We start from the raw sequence: 16,986 nt of genomic DNA, 5'->3' as shown, positions 1-16,986 counted from the left end.
CAATTTCCCCTCCACTCCCATGATGTTCTCAACAACATGTCAAGAGTCTGCCATGTGGATTCTGATCTCTGAAGAAATCAGATAGTAAGTTTCACACAACTCAGTTGGAGCTACTACAAGGTGGGCACATAACTGGTTGGACAACCGTTCCCACAGCATAGTTATCAGTGGTTCAGTGTCAAGCTGGAAGGGCATAACAAGTAGGTTCCTGCAGGGATTAGTTCTGGGTCTGGTTCTGTTCAATATTTTCATCAGTGATTTAGATAATGGCATAGAGAGTACACTTATAAAGTTTGCGGACAGTACCAATCTGGGAGGGGTTGCAGGTGCTTTGGAGGACAAGATTAAAATTCAAAATGATCTGGACAAACTGGAGAATTGGTCTGAAGTAAACAGGATGCAATTCAATAAGGCCAAATGCACGTAGGGAAAAACAATGAGTTGCACACAGACAAAATGGGAAATGACTGCCTAGGAAGGAGTACTGCAGAAAGGGATCTGGGGGTTCTAGTGGATCATTGTTGCAAAAAAAACACCAATCATTCTGGGATGTATTAGCAGGAGTGGTGCGAGTGAGTGAAGACCAATGCAAAGAATTAATTTAGCTTCTCCACAACAGCCTTGTCTTCCCTGAATGTCATCTTCTTTTAGCACCTCGACTATTCAGAGGCCCCACTGATTTTTTGGCAGCTTCCTGCTTCTGATGTACTTACAAAAACTAACAGCAAAATATATTTATCTTTTTCTAGTTGTTCTTAAAGTTCTTTCTTGGCCTGCCTAATTATACCTTTACACTTGACTTCCCAGAGTTTGTGCTCCTTTCATTCTTCCTCAGTAGGATTTGACTTCCAACTTTTAAAGGATGCCTTTTTGCCCTTAACCACCTCTTTTACTCTGTTGTTTAGCCATAGTGGGTTTGGAGGGGCGGGGGGGCTTCTTCCTATTTTTTGGTGGGGGGTGTTTAGTTTGAGCCTCTCTTGTGCTGTTTTTAAAGTTTCTATGCAGCTTGCACATTTCATCCTTGTGGCTGTTCCTTTTAATTTCCATTTAACTAGCATCCTCATTTTTGTGTATTTCCCCTTCTGGAAGTTAAACACTGCTGTTGTGGGTTTCTCTGGTATTTTCTTCCCTACAAGATGTTAAATTTAATTACATTATGGTTGCTGTTACTAAGTGGTTCAGCTATATCCACCTCTGAGATCAGATCCTGTGCTCCACTTAGGACTAAATCAAAGACTTGCTTCTACCCTTGTGGGCTCCAGGACCAGCTTCCCCAAGAAGCAGTCATTAATGGTGTCTAGAAATTCTCTCTCTTCATCCCATCCTGAGGTAACACGTACCCGGTCAATATGGGTATAGTTGAAATCCCCCATTATTACTGGGTTTTCTGTTTTTGTAGCCTCTCATCTCCAAGAGCATTTCACAATCACTGTCACCATCCTGGTCAGCAGGTTGGTAGTATAGTCCTACTGCAATACTTTTATTATTCAAGTGTGGAATTTCTATCTGTAGAGTCTCTATGGTACAGTTCAACTAAAATGTCTACTATTTCACTCTATGCTTTCTTTCACATAAAGTGCCACTCCCCTACCAAGACAACCTACTGTCTCATTCCTATATATCATGTACCCTGGTATTACCATGTCCCATGGATTATCATTGTTCCCCCAAGTATCTGTGATGCCTACTATATCAATGTCCTCTCATAATACCAGGACTCAACTTCACCCATTTTAGTATTTAGACTTCTGGCATTTGTATACAAACACTTATAAATTTGTCAATATTTAGCTGTCTGTCTTCATGTGATGCAACTGAATGGGACTTTTTTCATGCTAGCCTTCGACATATTCAGTAATCTCCACCTCATGGAGTTTGTTTTAAATGAGAAGGAAAAATTCCTACATTACTGGGGGGCACGAGGAAGAGGAGACTAATCTTAGAACCTCTATATTCTAACCTATCAACTTCCAAACTATATTTCACAGATGGATGCTTTTAAAGGATAATAAAGCCACCAGAGTATGATAGCCACGGTTGATCTGTCTCTGTAGGAAAATTTTGATCCACAACCAGAGAAATCAAGTCAAGAAGCTGGAAGGGCCTAAGGAAAAAAATACACCCCTAAAACCTTAAGAGCCAGGCTTTGTGCCTGTGTGTGTTTGTTTGGCTTTAAAATACATTAAACTCTTCCACTAAAATATCTTAAAACAAACTATCAGAGGGGTAGCAGTGTTAGTCTGGATCTGTAAAAGCAGCCAAGAATCCTGTGGCACCTAATAGACTAACAGACGTTTTGCAGCATGAGCTTTTGTGGGTGAATATCCACTTCGTCGGATGCATGTAGTGGAAATTTCCAGGGGCAGGTATATATATGAGCAAGCAAGAAGCAGGCTAGAGATAACGAGGTTAGTTCAATCAGGGAGGATGAGGCCCTCTTCTAGCAGCTGAGGTGTGAAAACCAAGAGAGGAGAAACTGGTTTGGAGTACTGTCATGGATGGATATAAACTGTTCAGGAAGGATAGGCATGGCAGAAAAGGTGGGGGAGTTGTGTTGTATGTAAGAGCAGTATGACTGCTCAGAGCTCCAGTATGAAACTGCAGAAAAACCTGAGAGTCTCTGGATTAAATTCAGAAGTATGAACAACAAGGGTAATGTCGTGGTGGGAGTCTGCTACAGACCACCAGACCAGGGGGATGAGGTGGACGAGGCTTTCTTCCAGCAACTAACAGAAGTTGCTAGATCACAGGCCCTGGTTCTCATGGGTGACTTTAATCACCCCGATATCTGCTGGGAGAGCAATACAGCAGTGCACAGACAATCCAGGAAGTTTCTGGAAAGTGTAGGGGACAATTTCCTGGTGCAAGTGCTGGAGGAACCAACTAGGGGAAAAGCTCTTCTTGACCTGCTGCTCACAAACAGGGAAGAAATAGTAGAGGAAGCAATAGTGGATGGGAACCTGGGAGGCAGTGACCATGAGATGGTTGAGTTCAGGATCCTGACACAAGGAAGAAAGGAGAGCAGTAGAACAGAGACCCTGGACTTCAGAAAAGCAGACTTCGACTCCCTCAGGGAACTGATGGGCAAGGTCCCCTGGGAGAATAACATGACAGGGAAAGGAGTCGAGGAAAGCTGGCTGTATTTTAAAGAATCCTTATTGAGGTTGCAGGAACAAACCATCCTGATGTGTAGGAAGAAAAGTAAATATGGCAGGCGACCAGCTTGGCTTAACAGTGAAATCCTTGCTCATCTTAAACACAAAAAAACCGCTTACAAGAAGTGGAAGATTGGACAAATAACCAGGGAGGAGTATAAAAGTATTGCTCAGGCATGCAGGAGTGAAATTAGGAAGGCCAAATCACACTTGGAGTTGCAGCTAGCCGGAGATGTTAGGAGTAACAAGAAGGGTTTCTTCAGGTATGTTAGCAACAATAAGAAAGTCAAGGAAAGTGTGGGCCCCTTGCTGAATGAGGGAGGGAACCTAGTGACAGAGGATGTGGAGAAAGCTAGTGTACTCAATGCTTTTTTTGCCTCTGTCTTCACAGACAAGGTCAGCTCCCAGACAGCTGCACTCTGCAGCACGGTATGGGGAGGAGGTGATCAGCTCAGTCTCAGTTCGGGACTATTTAGAAAAGCTGGACGAGCACAAGTCCATGGGGCCGGATGCGCTGCATCCGAGGGTGCTAAAGGAGTTGGCCGATGAGATTGCAGAGCCATTGGCCATTATCTTTGAAAAATCATGGCGATCGGGGGAGGTCCCGGATGACTGGAAAAAAGCTAATGTAGTGCCCATCTTTAAAAAAGGGAAGAAGGAAGATCCAGGGAACTACAGGCCAGTCAGTCTCACCTCAGTCCCTGGAAAAATCATGGAACAGGTCCTCAAGGAATCAATTCTGAACCACTTAAAGGAGGGGAAAGTGATCAGGAACAGTCAGCATGGATTCACCAAGGGCAAGTCATGCCTGACTAACCTAATTGCCTTCTATGATGAGATAACCGGCTCTGTGGATGAGGGGAAAGCAGTGGATGTGCTATTTCTGGACTTTAGCAAAGCTTTTGATACAGTCTCCCACAGTATTCTTGCCAGCAAGTTAAAGAAGTATGGGCTGGATGAATGGATGGTAAGGTGGATAGAAAACTGGCTAGATGGTTGGGCTCAACAGGTAGTGATCAATGGTTCCATGTCTAGTTGGCAGCCGGCCCCAGCACCGATCCTTGGGGCACTCCACTTAGGACGGAAGAATCCCATGCACTGCTACAGACTAGGGACCGAATGGCTGGACAGCAGTTCTGCAGAAAAGGACCTAGGGGTTATGGTGAACAAAAAGCTGAATATGAGTCAGTGTGCCCTTGTTGCCAAGAAGGCTAATGGCATTTTGGGTTGTATAAGTAGGGGCATTTCCAGCAGATCGAGGGAGGTGATCATTCCCCTCTATTCAGCACTGGTGAGGCCTCATTTGGAGTACTGTGTCCAGTTTTGGGCCCCACACTACAAGAAGGATGTGGAAAAATTGGAAAGAGTCCAGCGGAGGGCAACAAAAATTATTAGGGGGCTGGAGCACATGACTTATGAGGAGAGGCTGAGGGAACTGGGATTGTTTAGTCTGCAGAAGAGAATAATGAGGGGGGATTTGATAGCTGCTTTCAACTACCTGAAAGGGGGTTCCAAAGAGGATGGATCTAGACTGTTCTCAGTGGTAGAAGATGACAGAACAAGGAATAATGGTCTCAAGTTGCAGAGGGGGAGGTTTAGGTTGGACATTAGGAAAACCTTTTTCACTAGTAGGGTGGTGAAGAACTGGAATGGGTTACCTAGGGAGGTGGTGGAATCTCCTTCCTTAGAGGTTTTTCAGGCTTGACAAAGCCCTGGCTGGGATGATTTAGTTGGGTTTGGTCCTGCTTTGAGCAGGGGGTTGGACTAGATGACCTCCTGAGGTCCCTTCCAACCCTGAGATTCTATGATTCTATGGTTTTGTAGTTGGCAAGCCAACTTTGTTTAATCCTGAGCTGATGGTGTCAAATTTGCAGATGAACTGAAGCTCAGCAGTTTCTCTTTGAAGTCTGGTCCTGAAGTTTTTTTGCTGCAGGATGGCCACCTTAAGATCTGCTATTGTGTGGCCAGGGAGGGTGAAGTGTTCTCCTACAGATTTTTGTATACTGCCATTCCTAATATCTGATTTATGTCCATTTATCCTTTTCCGTAGAGACTGTCCAGTTTGGTCGATGTACATAGAGGGGCATTGCTGGCATATGATGGCGTATATTACATTAGTGGACATGCAGGTGAATGAGCCGGTGATGGTGTGGCTGATCTGGTTAGGTCCTGTGATGGTGTTGCTGGTGTAGATATGTAGGCAGAGTTGGCATCGAGGTTTGTTGCATGGATTGGTTCCTGAGCTAGAGTTACTATGGTGTGGTGTGCAGTTACTGGTGAGAATATGCTTCAGGTTGGCAGGTTGTCTGTGGGCGAGGACTGGCCTGCCACCCAAGGCCTGTGAAAGTGTGGGATCATTGTCCAGGATGGGTTGTAGATCCCTGATGATGCATTGGAGGGGTTTTAGCTGGGGACTATATGTGATGGCCAGTGGAGTCCTGTTGGTTTCTTTCTTGGGTTTGTCTTGCAGTAGGCGGCTTCTGGGTACACGTCTGGCTCTGTTGATCTGTTTCCTTATTTCTTCATGCGGGTGTTGTAGTTTTGAGAATGCTTGATGGAGATTTTGTAGGTGTTGGTCTCTGTCTGAGGGGTTAGAGCAGATACGGTTGTACCTCAGTGGTTGGCTGTAGACAATGGATCATGTGGTGTGCCCGGGATGGAAGCTGGAGGCATGAAAGTAGGCCTAGCGGTCGGTAGGTTTTCGGTATAAGGTGGTGTATAAGCCATCACCGGCTCATTCACCTGCACGTCCACCAATGTAATATACGCCATCATATGCCAGCAATGCCCCTCTGCTATGTACATCGACCAAACTGGACAGTCTCTACGGAAAAGGATAAATGGACATAAATCAGATATTAGGAATGGCAACTACAAAACCAGTTTCTCCTCTCTTGGTTTTCACACCTCAGCTGCTAGAAGAGGGCCTCATCCTCCCTGATTGAACTAACCTCGTTATCTCTAGCCTGCTTCTTGCTTGCTCATATATATACCTGCCCCTGGAAATTTTCACTACATGCATCCGATGAAGTGGGTATTCACCCACGAAAGCTCATGCTCCCAAATGTCTGTTAGTCTATAAGGTGCCACAGGACTCTTTGCTGCTTTTAAAACAAACTGTGGAGAAAATGAAGTGTTAATGCTTCTCTCTTTTCAAGACTATACAGTAGGAATTATGTCATATCAGGCCTAAAAGAAAGTCAGCATTCTACAGATAAAAAAGAGTACCCATATTTGCAATCCTTGTGATTTTTCTTCCCCTTGATAGGGAGAACTTCCTGCATACAAACATTCCAACCCTCTCATGATCTAAACTTCTAAAGAACATCATGTCCCATAACCTATCAGCTGAAAAGTGCAGCAATTTACTACAAGGAATGTCTCCAAATTCAGTACCATTCCATCCCCTGCAAGCCTTCTGTGTTGTGTTTATAGATAGATATAGATATATAGACTTGAATATACATGAACAAATTTGTGGGGAATTTTTAAAACTGAGAAGGGCTCAAGTCACAAAACTTAGGTCTTGAGTCAAAATCGTCCAAAGGTCAAGATGTCCAGATCTGGAGTTTGGGGCTCATCTGATTTAAAACACAGTAAAATCAGGGACTAGATGTTTTGGGCAACTAGAGATGGAATAGAGCTCTTCTCCCTTCAGTCACCACTTCTAATCCAGCCCACTTTCATTTGGGACCTCATCCAAAGCCCAGTGAAATCAATGGGAAACTCTCATTGACTTCAATGGGCACTGGATGAGTTCCCTAGTATGTGAAAGTTACCACCATCTGGAGGCTGTGTAGAGACCTACGTGCAATGAGTTAATTTAGGAGTACACACAAAAAAATTAAAAGACCGTTTTTTGCCATCACAGCAGACACTCCAAAGACTGAGTGAATATAAAGGGCTCTGTGTGGATATTTGCACCAGTGCAAAGTGGGTGTATAATAAAATAATAAATAATAATAATAATAATAAAACATGACCTGCTCAGAATGGCAGTAGTTTACATCCATACAAGCTGTAGAACAGACAACGAGGCCCAGAGACTCCAACCCTCTCAGGTGGGTTCTCACCCTGTCTTGCTGAGGTACGTTGGCGGGTCAGTGTGGGTAACTGTCAGAGCATGCTGCTGTACCAGTTCTGTCAAAGAGGACAGTAGTCTCCAGGACTCACGATCTGCCATACTGTCACTGGCAGCAGAGTCACATCAAGATAAATACTGGGGATTGGGGGCGGGGTCACCCATATACAAAAGAAAGAAACTTTAAAATACAAAGTGGAAAAAACACATTCTCATCTGTGCTGAAGACTCCTACTGTGTGTTCTGTGTGCAGAACATGTAACAGAGCTCCATAATGCAGATCAGAGAAGAGAAATTACCCGTTGTTTTTAATTTATTTGATCTGAAAGTGTCGATTTGACATCTGAAGGTTTTAATTCCAAGGGCATCCCAACAAAAGACGAGGCCAAATTTGGCTCTATTTTACACTGGAGTGAATGCAGATTAACTCCACTGAAGACAAGGAAGTTACTCTGGATTTGCACTGGTTAAACCAAAAGCAGAATCTGGCCTCTAAGTTTCAGGGAATGTATCCTTAAATTTAACATAACTGATTTATTTCAAGGAGATTTATGACTCAGACTAGTCACTCTCCCTGCTTATTGGCTGGTATGTACTTAAACATAGTCTCCAATACAATGATGGTGCATATTAGTCAGTTCCATCCGTTATATGCAAAAGCCCCATATATTTCAGTGCATTGCGATCATGTAGAAAAATATAGGATTTCCTTACCAAAGTATAAAAGATCAGTTTGCAATTACAAACTTTCAGTATTGCCTGCCACAGCATTATTTGTTTAAAAACATAGTTATAATGTAACAGTAAGGTCTTGAGTTAATTTATTGTTCCAAAACTGTCTTCCTAATTAGACATTAAATTGTGAGCACATCTTAGAACACCACTTGAGTAAACTAAGAGCACAGCAGATTATTCTGTAGTTAATCTTTAAAACTGTAAAACAACCAGAAATTGTCAGTTTTGCATAAAAAGTACATAATTACTCTTCCCTGTCTAGACTGAATCATAAGGGAAAAAATGAGGTTCAAGGGAAAAAATCTGGATCATTTATATAATTGGACCATCAGATGCAACATGTAGTTCATTGCAGACAAACATACAATAATTAGTAATCAGAGGTAAGATTCAAGCTAGTGGATATTTGCTAAACAGAACAAGGCAGCATTCAGCACGCTGAAGAGGAAAGGATTTGGCAGTTACTGTAGGAAAGTAGTTGAAACCAAGAGCACATAAACAAGTTCCTATGGTAGGCTGTATTGGCGGAGGTGATTCTGTTGGCACATGTAGACCTTCAACCAAATTCATCCTGGGTGTAACTCCATTGACTTCAATTTGGTGCCTCACATACAGGGCTGATCCAAAGTCCACTGAAGTCAGTGTACTGTCTCCCCTGGGCTTGGATCAGATCTGCAGTGCGCAATACTGGTCATCATAGCACAGAAAGGGTGTGATTGCCTCAGAGGTGGCAGTGTGAGGCTAAATAAATAAATAAATAAATACAAAACAGATGGTATGAGAACCCCACTTTGCAGTAATCATTTTGAGGGCACCAGACTAATATCTGGGAAGGAAAAGTCCACATCTGTGTTGACAGGCTGCTCTGGAATTTGTAAGAAACATCCTTGTGCAGTCACTGTCATGTTTTTTCCCCTACTAAGATTCCTTGACCATGAACTTCCTAAAGAAGGTATGGTTGGGAATGTATTTTTCCTTTCCCTGATGAGCTGTAAATGCATTTTGGATTCTTCTTTCCTTGTGTGCACTAGGGACTTACAGCCTAAAGGAATAACTGAATGGTTAATGTGCTCGGTGCTTGGCTGACCAGAGAGAGGCAGCAAGACTCCTAGCACTTTAAGTGTGTGTCATTGGCTTAAGTCCCTCCACAGCACTGCTTTGGGGTGGGATGGGGACTCCCTCACCTACGCAGCCAGCAGTGCTGTGGACTGGGGATGGAAACTCATCCCTCCAGCTGGGTTCCGCTGGAACTTACCCTTTCTGGGTTCCATAGAAGAGAAGGGGGGGAGGGAAATTTATGGGGAAATAAAAACTGTCCCAAAAATGCTGCGACCCTCCATTCCTTCAGGGAGCCACTGACCAGCCACAGTCCAGCTCAGTGCCCTCAGGCAAACCACCAGAAAAGTACCCACAGGTAATCGTTTGGAGTCTAGCCCACCTCCTTCTCAGAGGCCTTGGACAGTCTGTAGTCGTGTGAGTAGGCTTCTCCAATGGAGCTCAGGCTTTAGCGATTTCCCCCCCGCCCAGGACTGCACTGGGCTTCTCCCTTCCTGCTCCTTCCCGCAGCTCAAGGATGCCTTGCAGATCTGGTGGGGGTGGAGTTCTTTTTGAGCCCACAGCAGCTACTTAATCCTTTCGGGTTTGATGCTGGGTACCCTGGGGTGCAACACACAGAAAAAGGAGACCAGTGTAGCACTTACAGACCTTAGTGACATCCACCCTAAACTGCACCTACAGCCAAAGAACTTCAAAGAGGATGGGCTAGACTGTGCCTTTAGGCACAGCCACTGTGCAAGCTGGATGCATAAGCTGGGAGGCATTGTGCCTTCCAGTAACCTAAGAGGCATAGTTCTCTCCCAGCTTCCTCATTGCTTCTGAGATTCAGTAAGCCTGCAGTAAATTGCTACTCCCTGTGCTGGCTCAGTCAGTCTGACCAGCAAGCAGGGAGGTGGAGCCAGGATTTCACCCATTCCCCACCCACCTGCTCCAGGGAGGAAATAAGCATTAAGTAGTCTTGCTTATTCCTATGCCCTCAGACCCCAGGTTCATGTCAGGGTGTCATGAATCAGGGGTTCGTACCACCTCTTATTCCTTGGCACATAGTGAGAGTCTCAATCTAGCTTTTAAAAGTGACCAATAAAGTAGGAGAGAGCTGGGAAGGACAACAAGTAGGTAGCATAAATTGAATGAGAAACTTGGAGTTAACAGGGAAATGGGGCAGAATTAATTCATGTAAAAGGCAGTAAATTATTGTTGGAGATCATTGAAGCAAGGAGTATAAATTCGTTTAAGAAAAAACAAGATTTGATTCTGGACTGAGAACTGAGAGAGGAGGTGGAGAAGATGCAGATAAAATAGGAAGAAAAACAAAAGGCAGACATGTATAGTAGGGATGAACCACCTTTTCTTGTCCCTCAATTTCTTTAATTTATAATCTGTCTCACTCCCATTGTTACATTTCGGAGGGAGAAAGAGTTTCATGTTCAGTGGCTAACTGCAGTGCAGTTAGCTGAGGTTCACTATGCGATTTCAAGTCTCACTTCCTTTCCATGATCGTTCATGGAGGAAACTAAAATACCTTTTTTAATATAATTTACCCAGGCTGATTCTTCTTTTTAATCCTTCTTGCTGTCTACTATTTCTCTGCTAAATGTTTAAGATGATTGACTACATGTTTGACATTTACATTTTATTGGAAAGAATGTAGATTGCATCTTTATCATCTGTTTCTAAAATATTTCCTTCATTTATCCACAACACATTTTTGGGGACAGTAGCTGCATCCCCATCAGTTGTTTTTTTTCAATTCATTACACACTCTCTTGAATGCTGCCTTTTCAATTTCTAATATTTTTGTGCTGCTTCTCTTTGCACATATTGTGGCTTCATGAATATTTCAAATCCAATAGTATTATGATCACTCAACTTTATAAGCTCACCAGCTACTATCTTATTTATCATACGGGACCTGCTTCATTTCCTGGGATTAAGCCCAAAATATTCTCTGAGGTTTTTTTGGTTGCTTATATAAATTGTAAAAGAAAAATAATCTTACCCTACCACTGGCAGACACATGCATCCTTCCTCAGGCATTAAACAATTTCTATTCCAGTCAAACTCTAGGTAATTGAAATCCTCTGTGATTAGTGCTCTATGCTTTTAGTAAGTCTCCACAAGTGCATAAACATTCCCTGATTTTTACACTCATCTTCTCATGGATAATGTGTCTAAGATCTTCCTCTTAACCATTTCCAGCCTGTATTTTAGCCCAGATACTTGAGCAGATCCGACACATTCCCCACCATTTTCTTTACACGTAGAATGACCCTATCCGCGCTCTGTATTTCAGTATCTTTCTTGTCCATAGCCTTGTAACCCCACAGACTAGTCACATTGCTAAGAGTCTACAAAATCTCCCTCACGTAACATTTCTTGTTAAATACTCAGAGGCAACTGGTGAGCCCATGATTTCATCCGTACCACACTAGTCCGAGTATACTGAGAGCAAAATGTGGTCTGCAGATCGCAGAGGTTTTCACTTTATATTAGTGAACTGGGTCAAACCATTCCCAAAAGCATGAGGAGCTGAAAAAAGAGCCAGAAGGCAGGTAATCCCATCGTGCTAGTATGACTTTAGAAGCAAATCCTGTAGCCCTAACTCACAAAGGGCTGGATAGTCAATCCCTATCCCTATCCCTTCTGCTAACTCACACAAAATAGTCCACCCAAGTCAGGGGGTTACTTGTGAGACTGCGGGTTGTACAATGTAGCCCGCCAACAGCCCTTAATCCCACGAGCAGTCCCACTGACATCACTGGAACTACAGTATTCAGGTGATTAAGGGACTACTTACTGCAGCAGCAAGGATTATGGCAACTTGCCCTACAGCTGTAAGTCACATTGAGGGCCCCCTCCAGAACCACAGAGTCCCACAACCAGTCTGGGACTCAAGCACTTGCACAGTATCTGGCTCCGTGGCAAATCGATGAGCAGCACGTGGGTGATGGAAGGTGAAAAGCTGGACGGGCTGCACAGATTCTCTGGCTGCTGAGCTGAAGCAGCCCTGCAGCTACTTCAGAGGTTTGGGGTAAGGATACCTTTTCCCCCGGAGCCCAGCCCAGCTACTCAGGCTGGCCAGTAGATTACTTCATTAGGGGTTAGATCCGTAATGTCTTCCTTCTTTTAGCACACTGCTGCATACTATAGGGCAGGAGCAGGTTTTTCAAGTGACAGTCTGGATGGCAAAGCTTTCATATTCATCTGCATCAGAAGTAGCCTCTGTTGATAGCCACAATTAGCGGAGTCCCCCATCCATTTGGCCAAACTCGCTAGGGGTCCACACTGCACAGCACTGAATCTCAGCTTTGATCCAGTTCTTTCAAGTGACCGGATGCAAAGACTGCCCCTTGTACAATATGCAGAGAGCAATCTCAGCTGTGACAAAGCAGCAGCAGGTGTGCTAAGCTTGTCTTAAGAGAAATTATTTTTACTACGCAACTGATTCTTGCAAGATTTGCAGAAGATCATACAGCTTCTTATGGGATTAAAATGTAGCCTTATCACCTCTGCCTGTGACCTTGTCTGATCTCTTTGGCTGGGACAGCCCTGGTCGCTGGTGCTGCAGGAAGCAGTGTGGGTATTTCAGTAGCTGGTGCTATTCTCTGAGTTAGTCTTGAACTATTGACCCAGCATTTGACTATGGAGCGTTGCACTGATCGAGGTTCCATCTGACCGAGGAGATGGAGAACAAGGGTTACGGAAGATCCCATGACACTGGGCTAGAGCAGGGGAGCTATGCTAACCTACTGCCTGCCTGATGCCCTACTGTCTGGCTTCAGCTGGTTCATGTTCCCCTTTTCCTGTTCTGAATGAGAACTCATTATCCAAGTTGCTGCCCCCCGCACCTGCTCCTCCACTGGGAAATATATTTGCCAAGCTCTCTTAGCTACATTGAAATCACTGAAAAATCCACAGCTGCAGGGCTGCCTGCAAAAAGGACATATATCCTTAACACACAAACGCAAGCTAACAAGCTGTGTGCCTGTCATCATCCGCACACCAGGCCTGTATCTTGCATCCCTCTCCCTCACCCATATTCTGTGGTTAAAGTTTTGGTTCTTGTTTGTTTTTACATCACAAGCTCTTTGGGGCTAGGATTTGTGCTCCTCTTTGGACCTGTACAGCACCCAGCAGATGTGGGGTAATATAAATAAAAAACAAACAACCCAGATATCCACTTGACATTAGCACATTCCTCACACCTAAAGTTTTTCCTGTAGTTTCAGAGGCAAAGCTATTTTTCCTTCTTTCCTAGATAAAAATAACTGTTACACAGCATTACTTCTGTAGAGTGGTTTCTACATGCCAGCATTTCAGTGCTGGGCAAGTCATCACTACATATTATCTGTAAAGTGCTTTCCAATCCTTCACGATGAAAGGTGCTTAATTATAAGTTATTAAATATAATGGGTGGTTTGTATCATGGGGTTTAAATATAGACATCTTACTTTGTGCTTTTTTTTTTAATCCATCCTTTAGGTTGTACCAAAAAAAGTAAATTAAAAATTGTATTTGAGAGAAGGGAATACTGGACACAAGATCTGAAAAGTGCTGTAATGTGGCCATTTTTCTGCACTGGCAATTGTCTGTACTTGAAATAGGAAACCTATCACAGTTCTGGGAACTCACCCTTTCCTGAAAAGTTCTGTGCATCAAGAGTGCATTGTCTCCTCTAAACAGTTGGGGTGAGGGGGCACATTTCAGACTGTCAACTGAGCTTACTGAGTCCACCAGGAGCCCCTGGCTTTCCTCTGTTCCAGCCCATGAGCTCTATGTGTGGCACCCTCCGATCCCCCCGTTAGGTGACCTCCCCATCCTTCCTAGCGTCCCCCACTCTCTGCCCTGCAAAGCAGTGGCTTTGTGTACCCCCATGTCAGCATCCCTTAATCTCCCCTCATCATGGGTTTTGTGGGGCCCTCCATTCTCTCCCCTAACAGCAGTCTGTACACCCCCATTCCCATCTCCCCCACTCATGGTAGGGGCTCTATATGCCCTCATGCCCTTCATTCCCTCCCATGCTAGCAAACCCCAGTCTCCCCTCACTGGGGAACTGTGTTACAGCAGCCAGTCCATGGCCCCCAGTAGCCTAGAGCACTGCCCAAAATCTCTGCAATGTTACATGCAGCAACCCCACCACCGGCATGTCCTAACCAGGGCTTGAGAACAGGACCTCAGAAGAGAGCCTATGGCAGTCTCCCTCACTTTCTTCTCTAGGAGAATATCATTCTTTGATTTAAAAATTAACTATTTAAAGAAAAGAGTAGTGAAAACTTTTCTACTCCAGAATCTGGAAAATTAAAATGTTTAAAAAAAAACACCTGTTAATTTAGGGTGTTACAGCATTGCTCATGTGAGGCCTTTATTGTGTTTTACAATAATTTTAAGGACAGAAGACTTGTCTAATAAGGTGAAAGTCGCCCCATACACCCTACTTAAGCCAGTACAAGGATTATGCACAGTTTAATCTCATCTAAACTCTCAAAATAGGGTTTACGTTGGACTAAAATGGTGCATAGGTTTTAGACTGGCCCTCTTCACAGGGGCTAATGTAATAAAAGCAACTAGGCTGCGGGGAGGTATTTGGTGGCTTAACGCCAACTGAAGCAAGACAGTGCCCTAGAGTGTAACTTCCATGCACTACATCATCCAGTAACAGACTCTCAAGTAAATAAACAATTATTCTGTGCCCTTACTCCTAGTTCAAATGTCTATACTATGCACAGTATGTCTCCCTGTTAATTGGTAAGGACTTTAAGTGACAAAACTGTCCACCCACTTTCCTTAATTAAGAAAAATCCAATTACCACCCAAAAAATGTAAATTATAAGCCCGTAAATATCATCCATCAGTCTTCAGGATTCAGTACCATTGGCATTTATTTTCACAAGCCATCTGTACAGGGAAGGATTCATTAAAAATCCTTTGTCAGCTTATGTACTAGTTTGCAGGGCAGTCACTTGCCAGAAAGTAGAAGCAGCATCTTGCACAAAAAAGGACTGTGCCTACATGTTGAATAAGAATGCTTTCCTTACGTGGGCTGGATGTTGTTTTCTATCTGGAGGTTTGTTCCCCTTTAATTACATTTGCGTTACAAGACAATCAAGTTCACATTCTAGCTCACCGTTTTTCATCTCCTGTGTCTGCTTCAGGAATACTTGATGTCCAAAGCTCACTTGACCCAGCTTGTCTTGTACTGCCAATGGAAGGTCAGACAGATTTGCAGTGATGAAGTAGATGTGGAATAAGAGGATATAGGCCAGCAGCCAATAGTTTATCTAGAAGGCCTGTGTTCAATTCCTTCTAGACTAGACACTGTGGAGAGTTATGAGGATTACACGGTTTCCTCACATGCATGAACAGAAACAAGGGGCCATATCTGTGTACTGGGGACTATGCTTTTAAAGGGCTGAACTTTCCTGGGCATAGTGCTGTGAAGCACCTGCTCTTCTGACCACCATGATATCCATCCCTAGTGCAACAGCAACATTTTCTTACAAGGTTCACTCCTACAGACCCTTACACATGGAAGTCTGTGTTACTCATGCAAGCAGTCCCGCTGACTTCAATGGAACAACCCACGTCAGTGATTAGTGGCCACCCAACAGAAGCAAGCATGCACTTCCATTGTGCATGCAGGGGAGGCCACGCGGCACTCAAGAAACCTCCCCCTGACGTCTCCATTGCCACCAAGCAGGGGCTAGTCACATCATGCACCTTGCTGAGCCGAGTGCAAGGACTGCCCTTTCTCACCTGTGCAGCAGCCCAGCAGTGCAGGCTAGCTGGGGAGAGGAGAATATACCATTCGAAGACAACCTCAGAGGCTCCTGCCGCAGTGCACAGCCCTAGGGCGAGTAGGTGTATTAATTACACGTTGGAGCCCTTTTCATAGGAAACACAGAGTAGGGACTCAAAACAGGTGCTTATACATTTAGGGTGGGTTGCACCACGAACTGGGTGGTCTTATAGTTTAGTGGGTCACTAACTACAATCTGAGCCAATCCAAAGCTCACTGAAGTCAATGAGAATCTTCCCATTGACTTCACTGGGCTACAGATCAAGTTATGCGTGTGCCACTTTTCTATTTCCTTTTTAAACCCCTGTTGCCTAACTTTGTCAATAATGAATCCATCCGTGCCACCCCCAGTGGCAGCTCTCTTGAGAGCGAATGGGAACGCACACTATGTAGCAGAGTGGGTAATCAGTGGCTGCCCAGCACAGCCAGCATCACTTATTACCCTCCCCGCCAGGCAGCGACTGCTCCTTCTGCTGGAAGTAAGAGTCTATAATGGCAATCCTGCCACAGCTGTAATTATAACATCTCCAGCTTGATGCTGGATTGATGTATAGCAGTGGAAGAACGTTTTTGAACCTTTTACTGATGATGACGAACAATGGATCAGGAGAGAGAGGATTGAAAATGCTTCGGACATTGATCCTACTAGATTAAAAAAAATTAAAACATGAGAAAGAATAGAATGAAATGTGACTTGCAAAAGGGAGACATTGGTTTATGATGCCCCCTCTTTCCCCACCCCATTGCTTCTTTAAGATTAAAGGAGCCCTGAAAAAAAATGTTAATTTTATAAAGAGGCCTCTGTTTTTATACCTGAGAAATTCAAGCCTTGTTTACCCAGCCTTGCTGAGAAACTATATGAATAACTAGAGAGAATTAGTAGGATGAAGATATTCACAAGTACAAAAGAAGTGAAATCTGAGCAGCTGAGAGAAAAAGGGAGTTTTAGACAATGGTTTGAAACTGTTTTGAGTACACGTTTATGAATATAGCATTTTAGCTTTAGGCCATAGCTCACAATAAATACACATTTTAAAGTCAGCACAGCTTGGTAAAATAAATACAGATCTTTACAATACAAAAAATAGAAACAAAATTTATCTTGGGAGAAGATTTAATTTAACTTTTACAATCACAACCCATAAAACAATATGAAAAATATA

General features: G+C 43.8%; 1 long non-coding RNA gene across 2 annotated transcripts in view; it reads right to left on the bottom strand.

Annotated features, from left to right (window-relative positions):
- Window positions 1–8,125: 8,125 nt before the first annotated feature.
- LOC120373228 overlaps window positions 8,126–16,986 on the bottom strand; it is a 103,673-nt gene continuing 94,812 nt past the window's right edge. The window contains exons 2-4 of one of the 2 annotated variants that reach the window (XR_005585455.1): window positions 15,781–15,872; window positions 15,152–15,223; window positions 8,126–9,627 (exon numbers count right to left, since the gene is read on the bottom strand). This is a non-coding gene — a long non-coding RNA (uncharacterized LOC120373228). Of the gene's footprint in view, window positions 9,628–12,082; window positions 12,699–15,151; window positions 15,224–15,780; window positions 15,873–16,986 lie in introns of those variants that run through there. The other variant, XR_005585456.1, reaches the window with a different exon arrangement.

This window comes from Mauremys reevesii, linkage group 10, assembly GCF_016161935.1.
Source record: "Mauremys reevesii isolate NIE-2019 linkage group 10, ASM1616193v1, whole genome shotgun sequence".
In the NCBI taxonomy this organism is placed as follows: Eukaryota; Metazoa; Chordata; order Testudines; family Geoemydidae; genus Mauremys; species Mauremys reevesii.
The sequence above is the reverse complement of the archived record's forward strand: the minus strand, read 5'-3'. Positions and strand labels throughout refer to the sequence as shown.